Raw genomic sequence first — 10,210 nt, forward strand, 5'->3', positions numbered from 1 at the left:
CGGCAATGCATGCTAGGAGGCATGTTGTACAACAACAGAGTTAACAGCAGGTAGCAGCAGAAGTTGACTGTCTCCCCCAAGGGAGCAGTAATGGCCAAATAGAGCTTCTTGAAGAAATGAAGCTTGACAGCCAATTGGTTCGAGGCTCCATGGTGGTTCATTTGGTCTTATGACAGTCGTATGATGCCGCTGTCAAATAAAGTGTTACCGGTTTTATCTTTTGGTGTAAACATCCCATAATACAGTGAGGACAGCTGCGGCTTATAGTCCAGTGTGGCTTATAGTGGGAAAATTACGGTATATGAAAAAGAAAATTTCGACCATTCCTTGATGTCTGCGATTTCTGCATCGCGACCCTTGTTATATTACCATGTTTCACCCATAAAATCCCCCCAAAAAATCCAGCTGTGGCCATTCACAGCTATGTCTTGACACTCAAAGATACATGCTACATGGAGTTTTTGGATCGAAATACGGTAAGTACGCGATAGTATCTCGTTAAAGTCATGGCGTCTGTAATTCTGCTCTCGTGTGCTCTCACCTCCATATAGGGTTTTGCTGTTTAAAATTTTAGATTTTTTTTTAAAAAATGCCCTCCGGTTCTAATTTTTCTTCCTCCGGAAAATTGAGATTTTAAGCTTTCCAATGACGTATCACACATGCGTATCGGACTGTTTTGAAATTTCGCCAAATTGGGGGTCTCAGAGCGGAACTTCAAGTCACCTGAGTGTTTTCTGCCACTTATTTTATGAGGTACTGCAGTAGTACAGGCAATAAAAGCAGGTGTGTTTAAGCATGATCGCTCTTTAGCAGGTTCGCAAGAAATTAAAAGGTCAAGTAATTCTAAAAATTAAATATTATTGTTCATCACTTGTTGACTTCTTCTACTGTAAGCTATTTTCAACTTTTTTCTGTGTTCTTTATAAAAATCAACTTTAGACGAAAGTGTCACTTGGGGACATAGCCAATGTGTAGGGGAGAGTGGGGTGATTTGTGCCAGTGGGGAAATTGTGCCACCCCATGTTTCTAGGCAACCATAGAAAAAAATGGTCATGTGTCCACACATTTTTGAAGACTCAGTTATTTCACTCATCCTGAAAAGAAGAGAGCCTTATTGCATGAGAGGTAAGCACATTTAAGTGAAGAAAACAGTTTTTTGCCTTTCAAAGTAAAATTTCTATGATTACGTTTTTTTTATTGTTGTGTCTGAACAGTTATGTTAAATGGTAAATGGTGTTATACTTATATAGCGCTTTTCCACCTTTCAAGGCGCTCAAAGCACTTTACACTATCTCGCCATCCACCTACTGGTGACGCAGCACCAGAGTTTGAAAACATTTCACACATGTTTTAGTGCATTGGTAAGCTACTCTATGAATCCGTACAGCTAGCACAATGTCAGCTCAAAATTGATGGATGATGCAATTTTTCCAAACAAGTGGGGTTGGGGGGATTTGTGCCACAGGGCCTGGGGTAAGTTGTGCCACTGGCACAACTCACAGGCAGATGAAATGGGCTCTTAGAGAATCAAACCAAACTTAACTCAAGAAAATTAAGAAAACACACTGCTGCTGAAATCCTCACTCAGGCTGAGGTAAAAGCATTACATTACTATCCAACTAGTTCGCAATTTCTCTGAGTAACTCTGAAAGTGACGTGAAAGTCAAGGGGCAAGTGGCGGCATGTGGAAGCTAACGAGGCTCCTCGTTAGCTCCTTCTCTTGGAGTGATGGGTCCAAAGAAATCCGGTAAAGAGACTACTACTGATGAGGAATATGTAACTGTCAATGTCCTCACAGAAATGTTAAATCAGCAGAAAATATTCTTTAAAGAAATGATGGGCCTCCAGGAAAAGAATTTTAAAACTTCCCTGCAACTAATCATGGAGACAACTAACAAGCGCATCGACGACCTCGTGAAAGATTTCAATGAATATACAGTGCTGCTCGAAAGTTTGTGAACCCCACAGCGATGGTCAGATTTTTTGTAAAAAAAACTAAAATAACCTTATTAAATGTTAAGTTATACCCAAATCCACAATACTGACATTCCAAATAATGGACTGAAACAAAAGAAATAGTTATATTGTCATTCTTTATTTAACAAAAGTGGTTGATTTAAGAAAAACTCAGATATCATGTGTGCAAAAGTATGTGAACCCCTTCAGTTAATAGGATATTGCGCCTCCTTTTGCAGAGATTACCTCAACCAAACGGTTTCTGTAGTGACTAATCAGCCTCTCACATCTACTTTGGGGGATTTTTGCCCATTCTTCCTTGCAGAACGCAGTCAGTTGAGAGAGGTTTGATGGGCGTCTGGCATGAACTGCTCGCTTCAGGTCCCGCCACAGCATTTCAATGGGATTTAGGTCAGGACTTTGACTGGGCCAGTCCAGAACACGAATCTTCTTCTTTTTCAGCCATTCCTTGGTTGTATTGCTGGAATGCTTTGGATCATTATCATGTTGCATGATCCACCTTCTGCCAAGCTTTAACTTCAAAACAGATGGCGTCAGGTTATGTTCTAGGATTTGACAATATTCCTCAGAATTCATGATTCCCTGGACTATGTGGAGTTGTCCAGGTCCTGAGGATGAAAAGCAAGCCCAGATCTTGACATTCCCACCTCCATGCTTCACTGTTGGGAGAAGGTTCTTTTGGTGGTATGCAGTGTTGACTTTTCGCCAGACATGGCGGTTTTGGTTGTGACCAAACAGTTCAATTTTGCACCTACATCAGTTGATGAAAACTCTTTTTAATTTAGTCTCGACAACACAACTGTTAAAAAAACAAAAAAAAAAACTACTGAATTGATTGATTAGGAAATCAGGTTGAAATAATAGAAAATTCCAAAATGTTGAGGGGGTTCACAAACTTTTGAGCAGCACTGTAAACACAGCCTGGATTATACCTAAATGCAGGTGGATAACCAAAAAAAAAAGATTAACGATGAGATCACCGCTATGTGCAAGGACGCACGCAAAGACATCAATACTGTTTGCGAGTCTGTAATATCACTTGATGTCAAGGCGGATTATCTTGAGGCCCAGTCAAAAAAGAACAACATAATTATTGATGGCATTCCGGAGTCTAAACCAGAAAGTTCGGAAGAAACGGAGAATAAAGTCCGCCGTATTTTATCTGAAAAGTTGGAAATGAACATGGAACGGCTCGAGATGGAACGAGCCAGTCGGATGGGCAAAACGAAAACAAACCGACACAGACCGATCATCGTCAAGTTCTTCAGGGGGAAGGACAAGGAGGCTGTGATGGCGAGAGCCCACAAGTTAAAAAGAACGAACATCTATCTTAATGAGGACTATTCCGAGGCTGTGAGGCAAAAACGAAAAGAGCTCATCCCAGTCATGAAGGCGGAAAGAGCAAAGGGAAACATTGCCTACATTCGCTATGACAAACTTGTTGGTTAACCCTCCCTCCCAAAAGCCTGTAGCGGTTGCAGAGGGATCCAGAGTACCCCACCGAAGGTCTGAAGGAGTCTAGGGGGATTTGCCAGCAGGGAATACTGGCCCGTGACAAGCTTGTGTGCACGAACATAAACTGGACCGTGAAAACATGCCAAGACATTGGTCGTCAGGAGTATGGAGGAATTGGTCAGATATGAATGAGCGACATGGACTTTGAGGTATGAAGACACACACCACCATGACACACCCATCACCATTCAGAGACAACAGGGATATATTACGAAGGATTGCTGATCATGGGGAACAAGAACTCAGATCATTTCAACATACCGAACATAAATCACTGGACCTGGAGTATGATATAGATCCGGACAATAATTTCTTTTTTAATACCAACATTAACTGCTGCTATTGCACTGAGGAACACTACAACTCTACCATTAAAATGAACAATAAATTATCCATAATACATCTCAATAGCAGAAGTATGTATGCTAACTTCAGCAATATAAGAGAATATCTGAGCCAATTTATAAACCCATCAAAATAATTGCCATATCCGAAACATGGCTTAAAGCAGAAAAAGGAATGGATTTTGAACTGGATGGCTATGAATTTAACTGTTTAAATCGAAAGAATAAGAGTGGAGGAGGTGTCGCCTTGTATGTGGATAAAAATTTGAATTACAAAGTTGTAGAGAATATGACAACTGTGGTGGATAACCTGTTGGAATGTATAACAATTGAATTAGATAATGAAAATAGCAAAAATGTATTAATCAGCTGCATATACAGAGCACCAGGCTCTAGTATTGAAACATTCAGTGACTGGATAGGTGAAATGTTTTCAAAAGCAAATCAAAAAGTTGTGTTCATTTGTGGTGATTTCAATATCGATTTGCTCAATCTGTACAAGAACCAAGCAGCTGATGAATTTATCAATACCATGTACAGTATCAGTTTATACTGTATCCAAAAATCACCAGATCGAGTCGAATCACAACCCACTGTGCTACTTTAATAGAAAATATATTCACCAATGACATTGAAAGTAATACAGTAAGCGGACTGTTAATTAATGATATTAGTGACCACCTACCAGTTTTTACAGTTTATAACGGCACCCAGCTCAGAAATATGCCAGAGGAGGGTGTCAAATACAGGCGAGTGAGGACAGAGGAAACTCTTAACTCTTTTAGAAAGGATTTACTTGCACAAAACTGGGAACATGTATGTAACGGAAGTGACATTGACTGTGTATATGAAACATTTTTAAATATATTCACATCATTATATGATAAAAACTGTCCAATACAACAGTACAGCAGAAAGCAAAAGTACAAAGCTAGACCATGGTTCACAAAGGGATTGCAAAATGCTTGTAAGAAGAAAAATACACTGTATAGAGAATTCATGAAAAAAAAGAACTACAGAGGCAGAAAATAGATATAAAAAATATAAAAATAAACTGACCAATATCATAAGGGTATGTAGGAAGGAATACTATAGCAAAATATTGTATAACAACAAAAACAATATGAAAGGAATATGGGATATAGTAAATGGTATTATTAAAAATGGTGCGAAACAACAGGGCTATCCTCAATACTTTGTGGAAGATGATATGAAGAAGGATAATATGAATGACATCGTTAACAGCTTTAATGCGGTCTTTGTAAACATTGGACCAAATCTGGCAAAACAAATTCCAGATACAAGTTTATCTGAGGAGTGGAATGAAATCTTAATTGAAAGGAATCCCAGCTCAATGTTCCTTACAGCAGTGGTGGAAGAAGAAATAATTGATATAGTAAATACATGTAAATGCAAAACATCCACTGATTCAAATGACATTGACATGACAGTTGTGAAAAAGGTCATTGAGGGGGATTTCAAAACCACTAACATATATCTGTAATTTATCATTTTCAACTGGTAAATTTCCAAATAAAAAGAAAATAGCTAAAGTAGTGCCATTATATAAGACTGGGAATAGACACCACATCACAAATTACAGGCCTATTTCTCTACTCCCACAGTTTTCCAAAATTCTAGAAAAATTATTCAACAACAGATTAGACAAATTCATAAGTAAACACAACTCACTTTTCGACAGTCAATATGGATTTAGGGCAAACAGTTCAACATCACTAGCATTAATAGAATCAGTTGAGGAGATCACGAACACTATTGATAACAAATTACACTCAGTTGGAATATTCATTGATCTTAAGAAAGCATTTGACACCATTAATCATGACATTTTAACCAATAAACTTGAAAAGTATGGGATCAGGGGAGTGGCACTACACTGGGTGAAGAGTTATTTAAGTAACAGAAAACAATTTGTGAAGTTGGGTAACTACTCATCATCATGCTTGGACATTGCTTGTGGTGTCCCCCAGGGTTCAGTGTTAGGTCCAAAACTGTTTATTCTTTATATAGTGGGGAGAACAAGTATTTGATACACAGTCAATGGGAAAACCCATTGGCAGTGTATCAAATACTTGTTCTCCCCACTGTAAATGATGTATGCAAAGCTTCAAGAATACTAAAATTAGTTTTATTTGCAGATGACACAAGTATCTTTTGTTCTGGGGGGGATTTACATGAGCTCCTGGGTAGGGTTTCTGATGAAATTTGTAAATTAAAAACATGGTTTGACAGAAACAAATTATCATTAAACTTAAGTAAAACAAAATTCATGTTATTTAGCAGATGCAATAAAAACAGAGAAGTACAAATACAGATAGATGGGGTAAATATTGAAAGGGTCTATGAAAACAAGTTTCTTGGGGTAGTTATTGATGAGAAGATTAACTGGAAAGCTCATATTAAACATATACAAAGTAAATTATCAAGAAGCATTTCAGTCCTGAGTAAAGCAAAACACAGTCTTGACCATAAATCACTCCACATACTTTACTGTTCTTTAATCCTGCCATATTTGCAGTACTGTGCAGAAGTCTGGGGTAATACTTATAAATGTACAATAAATTCACTATCCATTTTACAAAAAAGAGCCATAAGAATAGTAAATAACGCTGGTTATAGGGATCATACAAATACATTATTTTTAAATTCCGGAACATTAAAATTCATGGACTTGGTTCATTTTCAAACAGCTCAGCGAATGTATAAGGCTTCACACAGGTCACTTCCTGGCAATATACAGAAATTATTTTTTAACAGAGAAGGACAATACAGTTTGAGGGGGGAGCTTCACTTACAGCATCAGAGGGTAAGAACTACACTAAAAAGTTTTTGTGTTTCAGTTTGTGGAGTGAAGCTGTGGAATAAACTAGATGAGGGGCTCAAGCAATGTCCAAGCATGACCCAGTTTAGGAAGTGGTACAAGCACATGGTTTTCACTGGGTATAGGGAAGAGGAAGGGGTTAAATTATAGGGGGTATTCACATATCTGTTATTGGCTAAGTCCTGTTTATTTTTGTTTATCTTGCATCTTATTTATATGGTTATTTAGTTTATTTCATTAGCCACGTTTACATGGAGCCAAATATTCCAATTACAATCGGTTTATATGTTCAAACCGAATAAATGTGTTCCATATAAACACCTAATTCGGAATGAACAGGCCCAAACCGAATGGAATTTCATTCCGTTTCACAGGGGTGGAATATTCCTTTTCCCAAACCGATTAGAAGTAAAATTATATCATGTAAACAGGGAAGCGGAATGGTGTCTGGTTGCGTTGTTTCTGCACATGCTCCGTACTGACGTGGTGACGTCACTTGGTGACGTAAGTAACGTCACTTGCAACATGGCTTCCAAGCACAGCGCACCTAATTGGAGTCTGGCGGAAAGTTTGTATTTAGTTCAAACTTTAAAAGAATTGAATATAATTGCTCGCTTAGACAGGCGTAAAACGAGGAACAGTGAACTATTTAAAAAAGTTCACGAGAGGTTACACGAAGCCGGAATAGACCGCAGCGTTGACCAGATTAGAAACCGGTGGAAAACGCTGAAAACCGGCTACTACAAGGCAAAAGAGCAAAACAGCAGAAGCGGATACGACCCCACAAACTTTCCGTTCTTCGAGCCGATGGACGAAGTGATGGGAGGACGACCACTGGCCAACGTCGATGTCCACGGCGTGGACGTGGGTTTTGAGGAGGAACTGTGTGATGGGGACAGTTCTTCTCTGAACGCTGCTCCGGACGCTGAAACTAACGTTTGCATATCTGGATATCAGCAGCACTCTGACGATCGATCTGCATGTTTTGCAACGTGACGCTTTGTTTTGATTAATCTGCGCATGTCAGACGGCAGTTGTCAAACGTCCTTTCGGAATAAAGGCAGACACATGTAAACGCTGGATCGGAATAGATGAAGTGACATGTAAATAGCTGATCTGAAATTTCCATTCGGAATGATTTGAATCGGTATGAATAAAAGTCGGCATGTAAACGTGGCTATTGTTAATATGAGGACTAGTTACATAGGGCGGACAGATATAATTAAGGAATAGAAATGGGGGGTAGGTTTTAATAAGCAAATGCTTCATCCTACTCCCTTTTGGACACAATGAATACATTCTGATCTTGTTTATTATTATCATTATTATTATTGTCTTAACTATTGTTTCTGTTATCTCGAGAATATCATTGGTTCTGTCTGATTTAAAAAAAAAAAAAAAAAGAAATTCATTTTGTTTTTCATTTTTTTGTTTTTGTTTTGTCTATTATTTTTATTTTTTTCTCATGTCCAAATAAAGCATTCATTCATTCATTCATTCATTCATTCAAAGCAGTTGTGAAGAAAGCACCTTGGCCATTCCAATTAATGCAGGCATGTCCAAAGTCCGGCCCGGGGGCCAAATGCGGCCCGTGGTCAAATTTCATCCGGCCCCCAGCCTCTGTCATAAAATAAATAAGATCTGGCCCGCACGCAGACTTAATAAATTGGTCAGCAGTACCTGCTACCAGCATATGAAGTAGCTTACACACTAAATGCTGCTCCTCACAAAAACAAGCTGGATAGGGGCCCTCAAGGACCAACGTTGGCTACCCCTGTTCTACGTAAAGGACATCAGCCAAGTTCGGCCCCCCACATTTTTACCACACCAAATCTGGCCCCCTTCGCAAAAAGTTGGACACCCCTGGTCTAAACCAACCAAACCTAAAAAGAAAGTGGCTGTCTTCAGTAGCTCAGAAGATAGTGACATTTCCATCCTACTTAACCACACCACTGACGATGAAAGTTATGCAGAATGATGATAATGATATTGACAAGGATCCGTCTGCTGGGGACTTTGTCATTGTGAACTTTGCAGGCAAAACCAAATCCTGCAACTACATCGGATTGGTTGAGAAGGATGATGGTGCCGACATCAGTGCCAAGTTTATAAGGCAAAGTAATAAAAGGTCCGTGGATGGAAAGCCCATCTTCACTTTCAAAGAAAATGATGGCGTCATCCCTACAGAAGATGTGCATATAAAACTACCCACACCACAAAAACTTGGTGGTACAGCCATAAGGGAGCTGAAATTAAATTCCCCTGTAGCATCACCAAGTGGGATGTTATGTAGCAGGCCAGATCTGTGAATCAGATTGCATTCAATTTGGTCTTTATGAGAATTTCATTTTGTTCTGAACATATGTTTATGTGGCGCTAGGCCTTGTTTCAGAAAATTTGCCTTCAATTTCATAAATTACCTTTAAATAGAACTGCCTATTTTTTGTTTGTTTGTTTCTTTTGACTAAACTTTGTTCTGATGTGTTCATGGAGCGCTAGGTCTTGTTGAAAATTGACCTCTGATGTGCTCATTTGGCGCAATGGGCTTGTAGAAAATTGGCCTTTGATGTTGCAAAATACGTTTAAATAAACCTTAAATGAATAATTTTGAATTTTATTTTTCTAGCAGAGATATACTGTTTCACTTCAATAATCAATGGCACAATTTACCCCAATGCATTCGCTCCAAAGGCATAACCAAATGACCACTTTTTTTGAGAAAGCTATATTTCTTAAATACTATAGTTCAGATCCAAAATGATTGTTCCCAAAGATGCACCACATTCTGAAATATATGTTCATATTGCAGTTGGATAGATTACTATCATGACCTCACTTTAAAGTCACTTTAAGTAAAAACTGGCCCAACTCCCTCCACTCTCCCTATGTCCGTTTGTATTTTCATTTCGTTAATTACGTTTTTAATAACATTGTATTTTTCAGTTTATCAATTCATTTATAGCATAGAATTAAAAAAAAAACAATCATTTAAACAAGATATATATATATGTCATGTGAAACAGCCTGCTTTGAGTCTAGGCGTTTTGCCAACAGTGACCTCTCCTGGCCGTTCTTTCTCGTCGCCTCGATGTAGTTCTGCCTTGCACTAGGAATGGTTAGCGGAGGGGAAAAAAAGCTAAATTAAATGAGCCTGAGAAACTTCAGGGTTTAAAAATAAGGCGAGTTCATTGTAATGTTCCTTGATGGAAGAAGTGCAGCGGAAGCAGTACAGTATATTAGATACAGTCGGTGTATATATTAACGAAATATTTAAATTCCGAGACTTCAAATTGAGGTATTGATAATGATGACAAGAATTCGGATATGTTGATCATATTTATTGAATATTTTCTTGACTCCAGAGATGTGAAGTCATGATGGAACTTCCAAACGCTCGATCAAATTTGAGCCTTCAAATTGAGTTATTCACAGTGATGACTGGAAGTTGATCATATTCATTGGATATTTTTGGACTCCAGTGATGTGATTACGCTGAAGTTTCAGCACTTGAACGTTTCTACTTCCGGTTCAC

Source organism: Corythoichthys intestinalis, chromosome 1 (assembly GCF_030265065.1).
Source record: "Corythoichthys intestinalis isolate RoL2023-P3 chromosome 1, ASM3026506v1, whole genome shotgun sequence".
Classification (NCBI taxonomy): Eukaryota; Metazoa; Chordata; class Actinopteri; order Syngnathiformes; family Syngnathidae; genus Corythoichthys; species Corythoichthys intestinalis.